This window comes from Ochlerotatus camptorhynchus, unplaced genomic scaffold (genome assembly GCF_037179485.1).
Source record: "Ochlerotatus camptorhynchus isolate MF236.1 unplaced genomic scaffold, CSIRO-AGI_Acam_v1.1 ptg000418l, whole genome shotgun sequence".
In the NCBI taxonomy this organism is placed as follows: domain Eukaryota; kingdom Metazoa; phylum Arthropoda; class Insecta; order Diptera; family Culicidae; genus Ochlerotatus; species Ochlerotatus camptorhynchus.
The window spans coordinates 263,109-283,867 of NW_027040904.1; the positions used below are offsets into that span (position 1 = coordinate 263,109).

The following is a 20,759-nucleotide window of genomic DNA, read 5'->3' on the forward strand; positions in this document are numbered from 1 at the left end:
AGCAGTGTTGGAGTCGGTACGGATGCTCCACTGCCACCACACATCGAAGGAGGTAAGCCGGCTATCCAACAGCCGGCAAAACACTCCCAAAAGAAGCATAAAAGTCTAGAATAAGAATAAGAGGAATAATAAGAAGAGTAATTCTTCTCTAGGGAATCTCCTTGACAATTTTACTTTAGGAAAATTAACAATAAATCCGGGTTTGTTTATTGGGACTATTTATCATTTTTCTCTTCCTATAAGAAATCTCCTCCTATCTTCCTATAAGAAATCTCCTCCTCTCTTCCTATAAGAAATCTCTTAAAAATTCCAATCTCTTATTAAAGGGGTGTTTACATATATGCTAGCTCAACCAGCTCAATCAACTAGCACGAATTTCAGTTGCTCCAGAAATCTTATGCTGGTTGATGTTGATGCCCTGTTTACATTATGCTGGCTGCTTTTTAGTACAGTAGCACCTGCATACCAGCACAGATGTAAACACCCCATAAATCTCTTCAGGAATTCAATTCTGTAAAGTTGCCTCAGAAAGTCTAGTTTAGATAATATTTTAGTTGAGGGAAATACTTGCCGTGGAAATCCGCCAAGGAATTGTAGTCCTCTTGCGTTGTGAAGATTTCTAGTCTACGGAATCCTCTACGGAATTCTAGTCTTCTGAGGAGTTCAAACCTAAGGAAACAAATTAGGAACTCTAATGAATGGAGTCTCCATAGAAATTCCAATCTAAGGAATCTCCTGAAGATATCTAGTCCAGGGTAAATCATTATAAATTTTAGTCTATGGAACCTTATTAAGAACTCTAGCCTAGGGAATCAAGGCTCACTCAGCAATTATGATTTGTAAACTCCTTAATTCAAAATTCATGCGATCTCCTAGAGAACTCTAGTTTTTACAATCTCCTGACCATTGCTTGTCCCAGGTAATTAGGAATTATTTTCGCTGAAGTCTCCTGAAAATTTTCCAAAACGATGCCACTGGAACATTCCATCGAACAATCTCTGGAGCACACGGAACTTGCTGCAAGATGTATCAACGGGTTCTGCCAGCCCGGTTGGCTTTTCCAAGGATGCGATCTGCCTCTATCGATCTATTAAATAGATTAGCTTACAAATTACTTGTGAGCTTCTGTTTATCATAGAAGCATCCTAATAAATTCTAGTCTATGCCGTCCCATTACGAAATCTATACAATTGAAATTTTTGTCTAGAACACATCGTAGAAGAATCATGTTTGTGGAAACTTCTTTGGAATTGAACTGTAGAAAATGTTGTTAGTTATTCTAATTTAACTAATGTTCTTCAAAATTCTTGCTAAGGGATTATACTTAGTCTAGGAAATTTCTGCTCAATGTCTTAGTCTAGTTAAGGGAATTCTCAACTCTTTCTAAATAGAGTTTATGGAGTTTAATGTAACTTTATTAAAGATGCTTTTAAGAAATTCTTGAAGACTTTAAGAGAATTGTTGAGATTACCGAAATATTTTTGTTAGCGTTGTTGTGGTATACTTCGTAGATTGCATACTAGCCACACTCACGACTCTTCTGAAATTCTCAGTTAGACTACTGTCTGGAATAATGTTAGCGAGTAAACATTGATTCCAATCGAAACAAGAATACCAGAAGCATGACAGTCACTATTGTCGGCCACGCTAAACTAACTAAGGATAGGGAAGGAATGTTGATGTAGTACTTACTTAACGAGAGGCCACCGACTTAGCGACACCCTCATAAGTGCTACGGAGTTGGAGGGTTGGGAAGGGTATTCGGTTAGGATTCGCCTCAAGTTGGCGATGCAAACAAAAGTATATATTGTTGATGTGTTGTTCATTTAATCTCTCGATAGCCGACTATCGAAAGAAAATATTCATTTTGATTAATGATCATGGATTTTAAGAGTCATGACGGAGAGCTTGGGATTAAACATATGATTTTCTGCTCAGTAAGCAAAAACGATCAATCGAGCATATCAAAATATCAACCATAACGCTCCGTGACAAAACACCACTACGTTTTCGCTTGGTATGTAATGAACGATTGAAGTACGTGATAATGCAAATAGTTCCCGATGTTGATGGTTAATCTCAAATATACAATTGACGATTACGATTTATTTTGCTGCGAAAGAGCTTGGAATTAAATCCATGATGTACTGCTCAGTAAGCAAAAACGATCGCTCCAGGGTCATCGAGCATCTCACAATCCACAGCGCTTCGCATCAACGTACTGTTAAGTTTTCTTTAGGTATGTACGAACGATTATGATACGCGATAATTCATGTACTTTCTGCGGTTCGATGGTTAACTTAAAAAAATACGAATAGTACTGCCAACGACGACGCCGATAATAGTGAATTTGGAGCTTACCTTTTGCCTAGGATAAAACACCTTGGCACCTCCACTGAATCCACACGTGCATCTATCACTGTCTGAATAATCCGTTACATCCTGCCTTTTCATGTTTCAAAATCTTATGAACAGACGCTTCCGCTTCCCGGATGGCGGCCCGCTTGATTCACTCCATCATGATGACCTTCAGTTTGCCTATCAGCCTCTGCCACTTCTCGTTCTTCAGACACATACTCTTCAGCACACTGCTCCCGACGAACACCGTGAAAAATCTTCATTTTCTTCTATTTTTCACCGATAGTGTCTTCCGGAAACCAAATCCGAAATCAGATCTTTTCACACAATCAGTTTTTAAGTTTTAACCGTTGAAATTTGATAAAATCCATAAAAACACAGAGTTTTGTTTAGCAAAATCAAGACACGTCATTTCAATCGCGCGGCCTACTTCGATCTGTCCAAACATTTTTGAAAGCATGTTTGTCAAAAATTCGTCTTAAAACAATGGGGAATCAACTCTACACATCTCAATCTGTGCCGATAAATTTCGCTGTGCCGAAAGCTATGCCAAACGCTGTGCCGAAGCGTGTCAATCAAGTATCCCATCAGTTTGGCAACTCTGAAGATTTAATGACTTTTGTGATTGTGCAAGAAAACGAAGCATGATAAAAATAGTTTATTTTTTTTTTTCCTTTGGTTTGTTTTTTCCGTCGATCTTATTTTTCCGTGCTGAGCACCAATGCTACCGACGTGCCAGGAAGGTAGCTCCCACACCTGGACCCTACCTATCGACCCATCAACTCATGAACCGGGGACCAACGGCTTTACTTCCCATCCGAAGGAAGGCGTGATCAGAGATGTTATGCCTCAGAACATCCCGGCGGCGCCGACTGGGATTGAACCCAGGCCTGCTGGGGTGAGAGGTAATCACGCTTACCACTACACCACCGGCGCCGTTAAAAATAAATTTATGTATGCAGTCTAAAATCACTGCTGCAGCACGGAAATTCCACCAGAATAAGCAAACCAAACCAAATATGTCCCAAGAAGACTGATTGTAGCCCTGGTGCATGCCGGTTCTTTAGCTATATTCCGTCGGATGCATTCCGCAAAGCTGGCAATGTAATAACACCATCGAAGATATGAGACAATCCTCCATATATATTGTTCATGTCAATTTGAATCATTGAATTGTTATTTGTGATATATCGATAAGTCAAAGACTGCACAATAGGGTATCATAATATTAATTGAACGTATCCCGTTTACTTAAATAGGGTGAGCTACCGCCGGTGGCTATAAAGATCACTCATCCGAGGAGGATGATTTGTATGACGCTATGTATTTGGCCACCGTACCTGTGGAATTGACCCATGTAAACCGTGATTTTCGATATCACGTTGGTTGCAAAAATGGATGATTCTAAGGGTGATCTAGTTATTGCTATTGTTGGTTATGATCTCGGCGCTGATATTTATCACCACACTTTAACAACTCTTGCAGGGAATTAGACGAAGTACTGGCTGCAGGAGAGATCGTCTAGTCCGATGGATTTATTAAATTCATCCTGAAGCGAAGATCAACGACTGCCAACAAAGTGCGAAACCTTAGCAACTATTGGAAAATCGTCAGCAAAAAACAGTGATGCCGTTTTATAATATATTCTGTGTCATTCTTGTCAGTTTGTGCCCTAGCGTGCCGTGATGTGTTTTGGCACAGTGTGCAGAGTTGATTACCGCTTGTCTTAAAAACATGATTGAAGTCTCCCAGATGATTCCATAAAATTAGCTTTGGTAGAGTCTTTTGGATAAGATTCCAGAAAATTCCTCATTCTTTTGAAGTTCTCAGACGCATTATTTTGGTGATTTATCAAAGGAAAAATATGATATCAAGAATAGTTATCAAATACGATTTATGAGAGCATCCAACTTATCCTATTTATATCTCACGCAATGACATGCAGAGGATTTTCAATCGCATTCAAAACTATTGCTGAAACCGGATTTCATAAAAAAAAAAACATCCAACGTAATTTATGAACGATCCCTTCATTTCATGCATCGTTCCTTCGACTTAAATTGTATTTTTAATTCCAATTGCCATTCCGGGTAGAACCCATGGCGTGTGTAAGCATTCCGATAAGGATTTTTTCGCCCTGCCGCCCCTTCCCTTCCCCCCTGTCTCCTTTTGCCGCATAGTGACTACCAACTTACTGGTCTGTGATAACAATCGCAATATCGTTCGCAGTCGGTCGCCTATGGTAGAGAAACAGAACAAGCGTCAAGAACGGCGACAACCACACGGACGACCACCCTCTCACACTCTTTTAAACTCAACAGTAAATAGTAAGTTGAAAGACGCTCTGTACGCATACCAATGACGCCGACTACCACAGGACTCCAGAAATGGTTCCAATAAGTCCCACACTCACACACACAAACTCTTGATTCAATCGTGCGACACAGGACATCGGCCCGATCGGTAGGAGCGAGACGAGGACATAACCGACGACGGTTCACAGATAAGGATTACTGCGGCGTTTATAATCCTTAACTACGTACCTTCGATTGCGACAATGACGACGACGACGCCGGTGGGTGGTCGGGATGGGAAAGCCCTTTTCCCCGGCTTCCAGATCCGGTACACACGTACAAACGTTCACGACACACACCTGTAATAACACTCACTGTTGTTCGGTACGGAGGAGAGCGTTGAACAACGGGCAATTGTTGAGAGTGTTTTCCGCGTGATAATCATGTGTTTAATTATAATTGCTTTTGGCTTTTCTCGCGGCTGGCAGCACCGACTACTTGTGCTCGTACGTAGTAATATGTAATGCGCCCCATAAGTACTGTAAGGGAGATGGCGTGTGTCGGGAATTTGCATGAATGGTGCGTGTTTTGAGATTTTATAATGTTACTCTTTAGTGCCACTGGGCGTTGGGGGGAAGGAAGGGCCCACAGGGAAGGGGGTGTTTAATCGTACAGTTGAGCTGTAGGCAGAGTTGGCACAGTTTTCTTCAGAACGACGACGACGAGATAAGATTTGAGTTATAATGTTCTTTTTTATTCTAACTTTCCTATCAAAGTCGCAACCGCCGATAACGTACTTGAACGAAACAGAAAGAATTACTGGGGGTGAAAGTAATTATCGCTCGTAAAGTTGGGTGTTGTGTGAGTGCAGGGCGGGAATTTTAAACAGAAATCGTAAATGTGGATAAATCACCGATGGAGGTATGAGTAATGGATAAGTCATGTGAAGGAACGCATTTATTTTTTCTTATGGGATAGGAAGTGATGTGACTAATGATCGATGGTGTAATCCTGAGTTGAACGTTAAAACCGAGGTTTAACTGACTAAACATCTGGCAAGGTACGAAATTCAACGCCCAGTAGACCAGTAGAGATATTTCCAAGGGGTATTAAACTCTGCACACCCTAATCTGAGGTGCACGTTTTAGCTGTGCCGAAAGCCGTGCGAAGCGCTGTACCGATCGTGCCGAAGTAGGCCGAAGTGTACCAATCAAGGTGTCAATATCCCATGAGTTTGGCAACCCTGAAGTTATGACTTTTGTGATTGTGTGTTCATTTAAAGTTTCTTATAGTTTTTGGCAAACATTAAGCTGCATTAACGGCGCCGGTGGTGTAGTGGTAAGCGTGATTACCTCTCACCCCAGAAGGCCTGGGTTCAATCCCAGTCGGCGCTGCCGGGATGTTCTGAGGCATAACATCTCTGATCACGCCTTCCTTCGGATGGGAAGTAAAGCCGTTGGTCCCCGGTTCATGAGTTGATGGGTCGATAGGTAGGGTCCAGGTGTGGGAGCTGCCTTCCTGGCACGTCGGTAGCATTGGTGCTCAGCACGGAAAACAAGATCAACGGAAAAACAAACCAAAGGAAAAAAAAAAAAAATTAAGCTGCATTCTCATTTAAACGTGAGCGAAGCGGGCAGTGCAAGAAGAACTCGATACCATCCAACATATATATATAATGTTCCAGCAAATTCGACCCGTCTAAAAGAAACGTGTGCAGAAACGATGGTGTAACCTGATTGATGGTGGACGAAATTTCCTGCAGCTGCTGGTTAAATGCTCCCCGACAAAATCAAACCAAGAACGGGCGAACGTTTAATCCCACTCTAGAAACAACATCCTCGAACCAGGTCATCTGATCGACTTAGAAATACCTCGAAGATATTACCCAAGCCTATCGTGTCGCTGATTATCTTCCTCTATGTACTACCAATGAAAACCAATGGCAAATCGGTGGTACGATGAAAACCATCAAGTATCCCTCCACTCCAGATCAGTCATACTTCGGAAATGGTTTGCGATCCAAATAAGCTTCGGATCTGCAGTTCTACTGCAGGAAGGACCCTGCGGTTGTTGTTGCTCATCTGCATGGGCATGGGGTCTTGCCGAACAGCAAGTTACTTAGTGTCGTCATGCGGGAACCGTTGACCACACCGAAACCTCCTCTGGCGTGAATCAAATTTTAGGATTGCGCAAGGCCTTACTGACCTTACAAGCACTGATCGGTAGGCCACCCCTTGAGACAAACTAGTTCAAAAGAAGGATGATGACAGAGATGCATCTGCATAATGACCAGATCGTTGATGATGGGAATGTGCCTGATGTCGGACTTAAGGAATGGAATTTAATTGCATTGATCTGTTGCTATTAGCCCTATTCTATTGCGCTAAGAGAACTGTACATAGGTCCAGATTTGATGGAATATTTTAGGTTAACGTATCGACATCCCCCAGGAGTACAGGAACTTCTATGGGCATCCCTATAAAGTCCTGTGGTTTTTCCATTGATGTCCATAACCAATTCAAACCAATGACTGCCAAGAATATCTGAGGAAAAACGCATGGAAAACGTGAAAATTTCCATCCTGGAACACCCTTGGCAAGACATGGGATTTAAACCTAAACGACATCCCCTCCCCGTCAACCCCCTATAATGAGATTTTTTTTCTTTACTGTTTATTCTGCATGACAAATTTGGGAAAAAACAATCCTCAGCCTTTACAATTTTGTCATCGTTCAAAGGATTTTCGTCCATACAGCACCCCATTCGTATTCCATACCGTACCGTCGTATTGGACGACCACATCTTCCAGTCATTTGACCAACCGTCGCTGGAGGCAACCCATTTCAGCCGTCTTGACTGCCGCATTGATAAGACCTTCTCTACCGACCATAATGTTGGCATGAAGCCCGAATAGAAGCTGTACTGGACGAAAGCAGCTGGGAGTTCCGCTACGAATCGGATTAGATTTGTTGGTTTTGAGAAGATTCATGGTGCATAAAATACTTACAGATTTTTCGATGGAGTTGTTCGAAAAATGGCAAGGCACGATCCTCGAACCCATTGTTAAGCCCAATAGAGTAAACAAAGTAGTCAACCTTAGCAACGATTGGCAAAACGTCAACATCCGACAGTGTTGCCGTTTTATACTATAATTAGTAGGACATGCCACTTGTCAACGTGTGCCCTAGCGTGCCGAACAGTGTGCCATGCTGTGTTTTGGCACAGTGTGCAGAGCAGGGCTGGCCAATGTCATTTGCAATGAAAGATCTCACGCGATATTTACAGAGATACTTCTGTCACTATCTTTGGATGAGAAAACGATGATAGAGATTTCCTTCAAAATCTCATCGAATTTTTCGTAATGGCAGAACGTGACAGTGTTGTGATCATCGTAATTATTAGCTCATTTAATGCTATTAAAGCTACTTGTACCGAGGAAATCTTAATAATATATTCACTCTACCGATTACATACGGTTGTTTGCTAAAATTCATCTAAATCAGTTAGAAATTTTGATGTCAAAACCGCATAAGAATTATTCTCATTACTGCTTGATCATTGGAAAATTGTGGAATTGGAAGAAAGCTAATGATGGATAGTTTCGTCTCGTGATAGTGATACCTGTTTTCTCATAGCCGCATGACGGCCGTGATATTTACCAGCTCTGGTGCAGAGCTGATTACCCCTTGGATATTTCCTTTTGAGAACCTATAATCTGATGGTAACCCTTACTGCGTAGCACACATAATAGGTGTAGATTGACTCACAGAAGTCTGAAAGGTATTAAATCACGGCATCAATCAACTGCTCTCATAAAATCTTAGTCTCTTAGTAAAAATGATGATCATAAGTTCTTGGCGACACAGAGAGGTTCGGGATTCCTCTAGGACAGTTCTGTTTCTAGCTTTTTTTGACCTATGTGCAATTTCAAAAATTCTAAATCGACCGCGTTACGAAAAGTGGTCAGGTTTTGACCACTTATAACTCTGTCAATAGCGGATAGATTTTAACTCTATAAAAGCCAATCGATTGAAAAAAATTTTACAAATCTGCCCAAATGAACTCATTATCAATTTTCAACAGGTAACTATTGAAAATTACACAAATTTTCAACTGTTGGTGATCAAAATTATCGCCGATTACCTACAAAAACCGCTTTCCCTAACACAGATTTCAAAATCGATTTCCATCCAGTCGCGGCTGAACGGTGCTTATTCAATCACGTGTTTGGTGGTGTCCGGTCGGTCGTCATCATCATCAGCAGCAGCAGCAGCAGCAGTGCTTCCGGTGCGTGGTGTTGAGTATTGTTCTCCAGTACACACCGATAGACTGCCCGCAAGCAGCGAGCTGCAACCCACATGAGCGTCCATTCACCGAAGAAGGAGGAAGAAGCCGCACCGCTACTGATCGGATTCAGTAGCTCTTCGTGAGCTGCTGTGGGCCATCTATGCCAAGCGCGTCAGCCTCATTCCAAATAACATACAGCTCGCTAGCTTCGACAAAACGGTCCTGTTCAGGAGCACCATAAATTATTGTTGTTAGGGAGTTAATTTTAATTGACCGTCGCTCTACTTGCTGCCAGCCACATCACCCCAAAGCTCTTTGATATTGAACTTGATGGGCACCATAAATTGGTTGTTAAAGAGTATTTTCTGGACATTTGTCAAGGTATCAATCGGATGTCAGTTACCATAAGTTTAAATCTTACATAACATGTATTTATACCGCAACATTGGGAGTACTATTTCAAAAACCAAAGTTGGTCGCGGAATGAAAATGGTCTAATTTTGATCCAGAAATGATAGATTTCAATTCTTAAAACGTCAATCGATAGGAAATTTTTCTACGAATTTGTTAAAATTAAGGCTTTACCAATTTTCAAAAGGTCACTATTGAAAATTGCAAGAATGTGCAACTGTTGCTATGTTAATTTAAATTAAAGGGTGATACGGTCAAAATTTGGTCAAGGGAAAACGCGTGTAAATCGGTGAAATCGTTTATTTAAAAAATTAAATTAAATTTCTTTTTCAAGTTCAATTAGTATAAAATTCAGGAAAAATATTCAGTTAGGCCGAATTGCCGGGCCTTACGCTTGACCCCTGCCATCAGATTTTGTACAGCCACCTTGTCCACCTTCTTCGCCGCAGAAAGCCAGTTTGCCTTGAACTGCTGCTCGCCCTTAGCAGTTTTTTTGGTCTTCTTTAGGTTCCGCTTGACAATAGCCCAGTATTTCTCAATTGGGCGGAGCTCTGGCGTGTTGGGAGGGTTCTTGTCCTTGGGAACCACCTGCACGTTGTTGGCGGCGTACCACTCCATGGCCTTTTTACCGTAATGGCAAGATGCCAAATCCGGCCAAAACAGTACGGAACAACCGTGTTTCTTCAGGAAAGGCAGCAGACGTTTATTCAAACACTCTTTCACGTACATTTCTTGGTTGACAGTCCCGGAAGCTATGAAAATGCTGCTTTTCAAGCCACAGGTACAGATGGCTTGCCAAACCAGATATTTCTTTGCGAACTTTGACAGTTTCATGTGCTTGAAAACATCTGCTACCTTTCCCCTTCCTTTTGCCGTATAAAACTCCTGTCCCGGAAGCTGCTTGTAGTCGGCTTTGACGTAGGTTTCGTCGTCCATTACCACGCAGTCAAACTTCGTCAGCATCGTCGTGTACAGCCTCCGGGATCGCGCTTTGGCCGTCGTATTTTATTTATCATCGCGATTTGGAGTCACTACCTTCTTGTAAGTCGATAGTCCGGCTCGTTTTTTGGCTCGATGCACGGTTGTAGACGATACACCCAGCTTATTTGCGGCATCTCGGAGAGAGAGGTTAGGGTTTCGCTTGAAACTACCGGCAACTCTCTTTGTCGTCTCAGCGGCTTCCGGTTTTCGATTTCCCCCCGATCCAGACTTCCTGGCTGTCGACAAACGTTCCCCAAACACTTTAATTACATTTGTAACGGTTGATTTGGCAACTTTTAGCGATTTTGCCAACTTTGCGTGCGAGTAGCTCGGATTTTCGCGAGCAAAATTTTGATACGCTGCTCTTCTTGCTTGGACGGCATTTTGACAACTGAAGAGTGAATTCCAAAATCAAAATAGGAGCAACATTCTACACACACACACCTTCAAAATGAGGGGTGTTCAGGTTTTTTAAATGCAAAATTGAAAGAAATACGTCAAGTTGATATTGACCAAATTTTGACCGTATCACCCTTTATCACCGAAAAGCGCTTTCTATAACACAGATTTCATAAACGAATTCCACCCGGTCTCGCCGAACGGTGTCTATTCAATCACCGCGTGTGGTGAGAGCTGGTTTCCGGTCGTCATCAGCAGCAGCAGCAGCAGTCCTTTCAGCGCGTGGCGTTGTACATTTTACTCCAGCACACAACGAAAGGCTCCTCGCAAGCAGCTAGCTATCAATAGCCCTCGATTTACCGAAGAAGGAGGAAGAAGCCGCATCGCTACTGATCGGATTCAGTTGCTCGTCGTGAACCGCTGTGGGCCATCTATGACAAGCGCGTCACCCTCGTTCCAAACAACATACAACTCGCCAGCCTCATCTGTGTTGAACACCATAATAGCTTAGCATTAACCAACCATCACGACAAAACGGTCCTTTTCAGGACCATCATAAATTATTGTTGTTTTAGAATTAATTTTCATTGAACGTTCGCTCTAATTGCTGGCAGCCACATCACCCAAAAGGCTCTTTGATAATGTACCCAGCAACCAATCGTTTGTGGTCAAATGCGTTACAGTATTTTTTTTCCTTTGATTTGTTTTCCGTCGATCTTGTTTTCCGTGCTGAGCACCAATGCTACCGACGCCAGGGAGGCAGCTCCCACACTTGGACCCTACCTATCGACCCATCAACTCATGAACCGGGGACCAACGGCTTTACTTCCCTTCCGAAGGAAGGCGTGATCAGAGGTGTTATGCCTCAGAACATCCCGGCGGCGCCGACTGGGATTGAACCCAGGTCTGCTGGGGTGAGAGGTAATCACGCTTACCACTACACCACCGGCACCGCCTGAATGCGTTACAGTATTGAAGTGGTACATAGAAATTCTTGGAATGACCGAATACCACATGATCAAAAATTCAGTGCATTTTGTACACGAAAATTCGTAATGTTGTCATCATAAAACAATGCGTTTCCGTGAAGGGAAAAAGTGGATTCCCTAACATAGTCGCCGAATATTGATACCGAGAACGTAATCCTACGTCTAATCTACGGTCGTGTCTTGGGTACCTCTTGCTTTTTTTTATAAAGAATTGTGGATAGGTGGATTAATCGACAATGATGTCGGGTGCTTGAAAACCACCTTGCATCTTTTGTTTTTTAGATTTTGATCATTTCATAGGAAAAAACTTACGATGCGTAGGTTTAAACCGAAACTATAGTATGTTTCTAATCATCCTGATAAATGATGGATGTACCTCCTTGTCTATTTGATATATGTTTCACATCGAAAATGCGTCACACATACCAGAAAGGCCAGGCCTTCTGTGTGGCATTTAAGGGGCAAGATGATTCAGAAAACATCAGGCCAGTTTAAATCAAAGATTTAAACACTATATTTCAGAATCCAATAAATGGATTAAACGTAAACATCTCGTACCGTTTACAGGGCCGAATGTGATGTTCAATCGTAATAATTAAACAGCTCTAGTTCAAATACAATTGTAGAACCTTGTCAGTTAATATCACATAATGTAAAAATTGTCACAATTTTTTCATCCTCATCTTGAATTATGTAAAAACTGAGATAGGGGAAATGAATGTTATATCGGCCTAAATGCCCCTAATTTGGACCCATACATAAATTAAGCAATTAACAAAATTTTCAATAGTGACCAAAAATATCCATTAGTACTGTCCCAGTTAGTTGTTCAAAAACCCAGTAAATTTTAACTGACTTCGGTGATCTGAATCCAGTGCGTGGCTTAGGATTATCTGCTTGATTCCTCTTGATTTTGTAATTGCGGTATATTCCTTGTTTAGTTTGTTCTTCCTTCCTTGCAGAATACTTTTGATGGCTATTTTATAGGCTTTGTAATGCCTCAGAAAAACGTCACGTTAAAATTTGTACACCCTATACACAAATCTGTATTAGTTTTAAAATAACCGGAAATTGCTGAAGGACTCACGCTGGTCGAGATTTCAAGGTTTTCCTTTTCAGCTCTTGTTTCTAGGCTTACACAATTCTCCCTCTCAACACCGTCGTCAGCCAGACAGCCGTCGGACGGAAAGTAGTCCGATAAGATAAGCGTTCCATTCTTACACGACTGCAGATCCGATCGGTCGGATTGTTGTGATGAGTCGAAATGGGTTCATTCTAAAAAACAAAACAAAAAAGTACAATCTCTTTAGAGATTAGAACACAAAATACCCATGGAATGAGTCAACCCACAAACCCAACACCAATATCGACACAAAGTAACAGTATTTCCTCACTATCACACAGACCGGAGATCAAAAGCCCATTAACATGCTGTAATGTGGGAGTAATAAACGATTAAAAAAATCGCTCCAACTGATCCAATTATCACCGACTGTTTGCGGTGCCTGCCCCACCCCAGCAACTCCGGTAAAACCACAAACCAATTAACTCCTTTTACCCTTTTAGCTTTATGATTTCTTTTTTTTTCTTCTATTCTGCTTCATTTTTCCCCGCGCACTTTCCGCCACTCGAAAAGCGTCGCGATGTTTTTTTTTTACTGGCCTTCTTCGTTCAAGTCTCCCACACGAATAACCGATTAAATATCGCAAACCATAAACACGATTCCGCGCACAGGCAATTACGTGGTGGTTCAAATTTTTTTTTTCTAATGTTATCTATTTTTCTCTCTCTTTCTCTATTTTCAGGTGAGTTCCCTTTTGCTTTGACTAAGAAGTAGTGCTGCTGATAGTGCGGTTTTGCAGCCCCCTGACTGGTGGAATTACGGTAGCGTAGGTATGGACAACTGTTTCCAGCGGGTGTAGAGTCTAAGTAGAACTGTTCAGTGGTACCAAATTGAACATTACAAGAAACTCCACAACTCAAATTCATCGTTGCATTATCAATTCTAATGATAAACGATTGAAATGGACATGGGTCGAAACGTGGGGCAATGCTAAATGAACCGTCCTCATCGCCCAGCGTTACTAGTCCTTCAGTCAACTCTTTACAATTCGATTTTCCTTAAATAGATTTTAAGTTATAGAAGCATAGCCAAATATGACATTTCTGACTTGGGCCTTTGAAGTGCAGTTCAGTCGATTTGTTAATACAATCTTCTTCTTCTATATATATAAAAATGAATTTCTGTCTGTCTGTCTGTCTGTCTGACCCTTATAGACTCGGAAACTACTGAACCGATTGGCGTGAAAATTTGTATACAGGGGTTTTTGGGGCCGTGGAAGGTTCTTATAATGGTTCGAGACCCCTCCCCCTTCTGTAAGGGGGGGCTCCCATACAAATGAAACAAAAATTTCTGCATAACTCGAGAACTAATCAAGCAAATGGAACCAAATTAGGCATGTGGGGGCGAGTGTGGGGATATAAGGAGATTATCATAGGGGTAGCCCCTTAGATAAAGGGTGTTCACGATGAAATTGCCACACTATGAAATTGCTCTAACTTTTTAACCGTTGGGTAGAATTTAATGAAAAATTGGGTGGATTTAGTTCATAGTGCATTATTTACTTCCTGCAAGTTTTAAAGTCCTGTGATCAAAACTCGCGGAAATGGAGTCGAAAGAACAGCTCGTGCGTGATAAAATCTTGCGCATTCATCACGAGAACAAGGATCTCTCGCATCGTTCCATCGCTAAAACGTTGGGAATCGCGAATTCCACGGTGTCGCGAGTGATTAAGCGGTTCGAGGAACGGTTGACCACCGATCGGAAGCCCAGAAGTGAAGGAAAAAGTATTCCGTACAACACCAAAAATCACAACCGCGTAGTTGGGGCCTTCAACCGAAATCCGAACGCCTCCGTTAGGGATGTGGCTAAGAAGCTGCACCTAAGCCGAAGTTTTGTCCAGAAGGCCAAAACTAAGGCTGGGCTTCGAACGTTCAAGGTACAAAAGGCCCCTAATCGCGACGAGGAGCAGAACAAGTCCGCCAAAACCCGTGCCAGGAAGTTGTACCTCAACATGCTGACGAAAGTTGAATGCTGCATCATGGACGACGAAACATATGTGAAGGCCGACTTCAAACAGATCCCCGGCAACCTGTTTTTCACGGCCAAGGATAAGTTCAGCGTTTCGGAGCATGTCCGCACTCAGAAGATGTCCAAATTTGCGAAGAAATTCCTGGTTTGGCAAGCCATCTGCACGTGCGGGAAGCGGAGTGCACCTTTCGTGACCCAGGACACGATGAACGGACAGGTGTACATAAAATAGTGCCTCCAGAAGCGGCTGCTTCCTCTCCTGAAGGCCCACAACGTCTCAATAATCTTCTGGCCGGATTTGGCCTCATGCCACTACTCCAAGGACGTGCTGAAGTGGTATGCGGACAATAAGGTCAATTTCGGGCCGAAGCTCCGCCCCATCGAGAAGTACTGGGCGATTATGAAGCAGCACCTTCTTAAACGACCTAAGGTAGTGAAGACAGTCGAGGAACTGAAGAAAGTATGGGTTTACATGCAAAAAACGGTTGATTCACAGGTTGTGCAGAATCTTATGGCCGGGGTTACGGCCAAGGTGCGGGCATTTGCGTATAGACTGGAAATAAAATACGAGTAAAATGGTAAAATGAAGTTTAATAGTTATTTCTCAATCCCTGAAAATTTGATGGCAATCGGATGAAAACTCGAATTTTGCGAATCAATTTTGTGTGTGGCAATTTCATCGTGGACACCCTTTAATAGGGGGGAGGGCTACGTACAATATAGCATGCTTTTTTTTAAATCGGCGCATAAACTCAAGCTAATATTGAATCCCAAGCAAGACCGGGCACACTCAGCTAGTTCTCAATAAAAAAAAACGTTCGAATAGAAACGGTAACTATTCACAAATGTTCAAATAAGTGTCAGTTGGTATTGAAAACGGTATACCGGGTAGCTCAAAAACTGCGCAGTTTTTTTTTTCTAGGATGATCTACATACAAAAACAAACTTTTTTTTACGTAGAACTACGTCTTTGTCGACTATACTGGGGTGCAAATCAAAAATATGTATGGTGATAAAGTGTTAGGTTTTGAACGCTTGTAACTTTGTCATTTATAGATGAAATTAACATCCAGATACGCCAATCGATAAGACTTTACTTTACAAATCTGCTGAAATAAATATATTAACATTTTTCCATAAAAAACTTTTGAAAAATGAAAAAAAATATAATTTTATCACTGTTTTTATGAAATAAACGTTTTCCCCAAATCCAGTCGTCATAATCGACTACCACTTGGTTCCACATCGTTCTGCTTGAACCTGAACAGATATAAAACAATATAATATAACGCTTCGGACGGCGTGGCGCTAGCAAATCCGCCCAGATGTTAACACCCTTAGGGCGGGGGAGGGCTGTTCTCCATCTACTGGTTGGGACGCTGGAGGAATTCAAATTAATTTGTAACTACCTTTGGAGTTATGAATTTTGGTTGGACCTATTTTTACCAGTGCTAATTTAGTCCAGGAAAGTCTAAGAAATTTCATCTAAAAGCTCATTACTATAATCAAAAAGATTTTTTTAATGATTAACATAATTTTCAAAAATAGCTCACTTTTTTAACTAATTTTCCCATCAACATGGTTCACTTTAGAACGTCCACAAGAGGAATGTTTACTTACATTCTCAAAGTTTTTGCGCTGTATAATACTACTTAAAGATGTTAACTTCATGCTAGCAGACTATTATTGCATTAATTTTATTGAAAAAATTGAATATTTGGCAAAATTACTAATGTATATTTGTATGATGGTTGGACCTAGTTATTTTCAGCATTGGCTGTCAGGTGTGCTTCGGTTTGTTGACAATTTCTTTCGCGCGCAGCAACATAATTTTCTGTTTATTTTCCTAGACACAATTTTCTTAAACAGACCATAGAGTAGATGAATTCTCATGTGATTTGAAGCATCGCATAATGGATTTTGTTCCAAGTCTTAAACTGGCTACTTTCCTATGGGTTTTCGGAAATTGACTTAATCCTGGCTATTCCTAATAACTGTCATTGAACTGGATGTTTATTTTAATGTGATTCAATGGTTGTAGACCATATTCAGAAACTTGTCAGTTTTCCGAGGGGAACTAATGTGATTTGAGGTCTCACATGATGAGTTTTATTCGTTTTAGGTCGCAATTTGCCTCATGCCTCATACGAGCTTTTGCTCAGACTTTGAAATTCAATAATTGAATCTCCCTAAGTTTCAATTAATGTTGTACTAAGCACCTAGTTATTGGAAACCAAACGTTTGATTTGAGAAAAGTCACAGTATTATATTTTGCATCATTCTACGAACACGCTGTACACTACATAATGATGATGGTTAGGGTTATCCTCCAAATTGGATAAGTTTTGGTAAACGATAAGCTGAATTGATGTCTTAACGATCATATAACGCGAAGGAGCTTGGGATTAAACCCACGGTCTTCTGCTCAGTAAGCAAAAACGTTTGCCACTAGGCAGACGAGCACCTTTTTAATCACCGAGTTGCTGTTATTACCATGTAGTCATATTAACAAATAAAACGATTGACGAATCTTGAATGTGGATGGGCCTGAGATTAGACTCATGATGTTCTGCTCAGTAAGTAAAAACAGTTGCTCTAAGGCCACCGAGCCCCTCATATCACATAATACCGTTGCTCAAATTTGTGTATCCATTCAAACCCGGAACCAACGACAACAACGAGTTTCGCAAAATACACGATACACAAGCGATTTTACTATAAATCTCTTTGATATGTAAGGACCTGGGACCGCGTTTTTCTGCTCAGTAAGCAGGCCACTGTCACCGACGATCTTTCAAATCCGAAAACTAAAAACTACGAAAAAGTACTTAGGCCTTCATTAAGTTCCACTTTCACGCGACGTTCAATGACAGGGTCCTATCCAGGATTACATCTGAAAAATCCAAATCTGGCCAACGCCCACCCTAAACCTAAACCTAAACATGTTCTAATCCACCTGAAATGACTAACGAATGGAAGACTTTGACTACCCAGCCATGCAATATTCTCATTCCGTGCCTTATGGCAACTTGAAGATTATATTGCGCTCATCTTCTGGCACCACCCAGGGGAGACTTGTTCCTGTACCCAATGCTTAACTTATCTCCATTCCACTCAGCTACTCGCAATGTCTTGTGATATAGTGGGCGGAATATTATTATATGAGACAATTCAATGCAGACGTCTTTCCAAATTTGGCAGATCGACAGGTAATCGGTGAGTTACCACGATAGTTGCTATTCAACAACTCGACAACGTCCCATCGTCAACGCCTGCTATGAGAATTTCCCATTGCAGACGTCAACGAAATGACGTCATCGAGCTATCGATCAACTACCCTGGTTATCGCCTGGTACCTTATAGCACGATGCTAGGAGGCGAACCGGAAGAATCGATGAGCTACCTCTCCCCCACAATGAAATACTTGAAAAATTGAAGACAAAGTATAATAGTCAAAAATGCATGACATACATCAATGTTGCGCAGTTCTACGTCATACTGCGGTCGTGTCTAGGACACAACCCTTTAGTTTTTTCCCTTGATTTGTTTTCCGTCGATCTTGATTTCCGTGCTGTGTATCGCGGCCAGAAGGCAGCTCCCGGGGTGATTCAGATATGACGTCCACTCTTGAGGGGGAGAGGTCCAAGATTTGTTGACAGTACACAAGGGGAGGGGGGGGAGGTTATACAAATTTAAAAGTTTTTGTCATCATATTTGAATCGCCTCTTAAGTATTATTGTTTGGGATATAAATTGATATAAACATCCCCTCCCTTGACGGAAACGTATCTACGCCACTGGGTATGAGTGTATCTTTTCCCAGCTGCATTATTCTAGTGTATGAATTGGTTTCTTACTGTGATATGTACAAACATAGAGATACAGATTTTAAGCTTTCAGATTACCAATACATTCGAACGGTAAGGTCGAAACGCTCCCAGCTGGCTTAATTACGACTAGCCCCTAAGATAGCGATAATAGTTCTCTTTATATATCTCGATGGTTAGAGTAAACTTGCTATAAATATTTTACAACCATTAGCCGATTTTCGATCGCATGGATGCAATTGAGTCGTGAATGGTACCTATGCTGCGATATGAAGTTAATATCACCGTCGTCGTGTGCGACATCGTCGAACCCTTTTATTTTGTTCAACGCAAAACCGACACTGACCTCTCTTATCAGGTTTACCTTTTTCGCTTCCAAGTAAATGCGTTTTTATGGAGTTTTTATTGTTTCACTTTTTCTCTGCTCCTACCGATATGCTGGGTACTACATACTTTATTTTCTGATTATATGTGTTCTATTGTCACGGATTGTTGTCCTATGGAATAAAAATGTGTTTCTACTTGAATGTTGCCATTTCCACACTACAATAATGACCCGATTTTGTCTGTGATTTCTATATGAGGGTAAACTTTGTGAAAACCGAAATTGGGACATGTAACAAACCATGAAAGATTTTGAACGTTAATAATTCGGCTGCCCCTGGACCAATTTCAATAATTTTATCATCATTCGATCAGAAATATTTCTACTCATCTGTTAAGACTTTATAAAGACTTTATCATTTTTCAAAATGTCGCTATTGAAAATTTCACGAATGTGCAACTGTTGCTATGATAATTAAAATTATCACCGATTGCCAGCGAAAAGCGATTTCCCTAACACAGATTTCAAAGTTTAATTCCATCCGGTCTCACCAAACGGTGTTTATTCAATCACCGCATGATGAGTGGTGGTGTTCTCCTGTACGCAACGAAAGGCTCCCCGCAAGCAGCTAGCTATCAAGGCTGGCCTCAACCGCTGATCGGATTAAGCTCCAATCACCGTGTGTGGTGGTGTCCGGTCGTCGGCATCAGCAGCAGCAGCAGCAGTGCCTTCGGCGGGTGGCGTTGAACATTGTTCTCCAGTACACAACGAAAGGCTGCCTGCAAGCAGCGAGCTACAGCCCACATGAGCATCCATAAAAGCAGGAATAAGCCGCACCGCTATTGATCGGAATCAGTAGCTCTTCGTGAATCGCTGTGGGCCATCTGTGCCAAGCGCGTCACCCTCATTCCAAACAACATACAGCACACCAGCATCATCTGTCTTTAACGCCCTAATAGCTCAGCATTACTCAACCATCACAACAAAACGCTCCTTTTCAGGACCACCATATATTTTTTGGACATTTTTCAAGGTAAAGCTGGAATTAGGGCGTAACAGCTTTTGTAAACAATGACTTCTTTCGATGATGCCTTGCAAGTCAAGGCTCGCCCACGCAAATCAACATCACCATCAGGTAGGATAAGACTTCCCCTACCCGACGGTAATGTTGGTTTGCGTGAGCGTACCTTGAATTCCTAAAAATCATCAAGAGAAGCCATTGTTTACAAAAGCTGTTACGCCTAATTCCAGCTCTATCTAGATATGTTTAAATCTAACATACCATGTTCTTGAAGGCAATTTCAATTTCAAAAACCAAAGTCGGTCGCGTCATGAAAGTGGTCTGATTTTGATCCAGAGATGATGGATTTTAATTCCTAATACGCCAATTGATAGGATTTTTTTTCTAAAAATCTGTTAAAATTACGACTTTATCATTTTTCAAAATGTCACTATTGAAAATTTCACAAATGTGCAACTGTTGCTATGATAATTAAAATTATCACTTGTGAAAAGCGATTTCCCTAACACAGATTTCAAAGTTGAATTCCATCCGGTCTCACCAAACGGTATTTATTCAATCACCGCGTGGTGAGTGGTGGTGTTATCCAGTACACAACGAAAGGCTGTCTGCAAGCAGCGAGTTGCAGCCAACATGAGCATCCATAGAAGGAGGGAGAAGCCGCACCGCTATTGATCGGAATTAGTAGCTCTTCGTGAGTCGCTGTGAGCCATCTATGTCAAGCGCGTCATACTAAAGAGTATAAACAGAGAGAACCCCGCTCAAATTCCTATTCCC

General features: G+C 41.6%; 1 protein-coding gene and 1 pseudogene across 1 annotated transcript in view; both read left to right on the plus strand.

Annotated features, from left to right (window-relative positions):
• ush (Zinc finger protein ush) overlaps positions 1–20,759 on the plus strand; it is a 284,797-nt gene that overhangs the window by 6,378 nt on the left and 257,660 nt on the right. The gene's annotated exons all lie outside the window — the stretch shown is intronic.
• The window catches only part of LOC135711091 (uncharacterized), a 37,437-nt pseudogene continuing 21,593 nt past the window's right edge, over positions 4,916–20,759 (plus strand).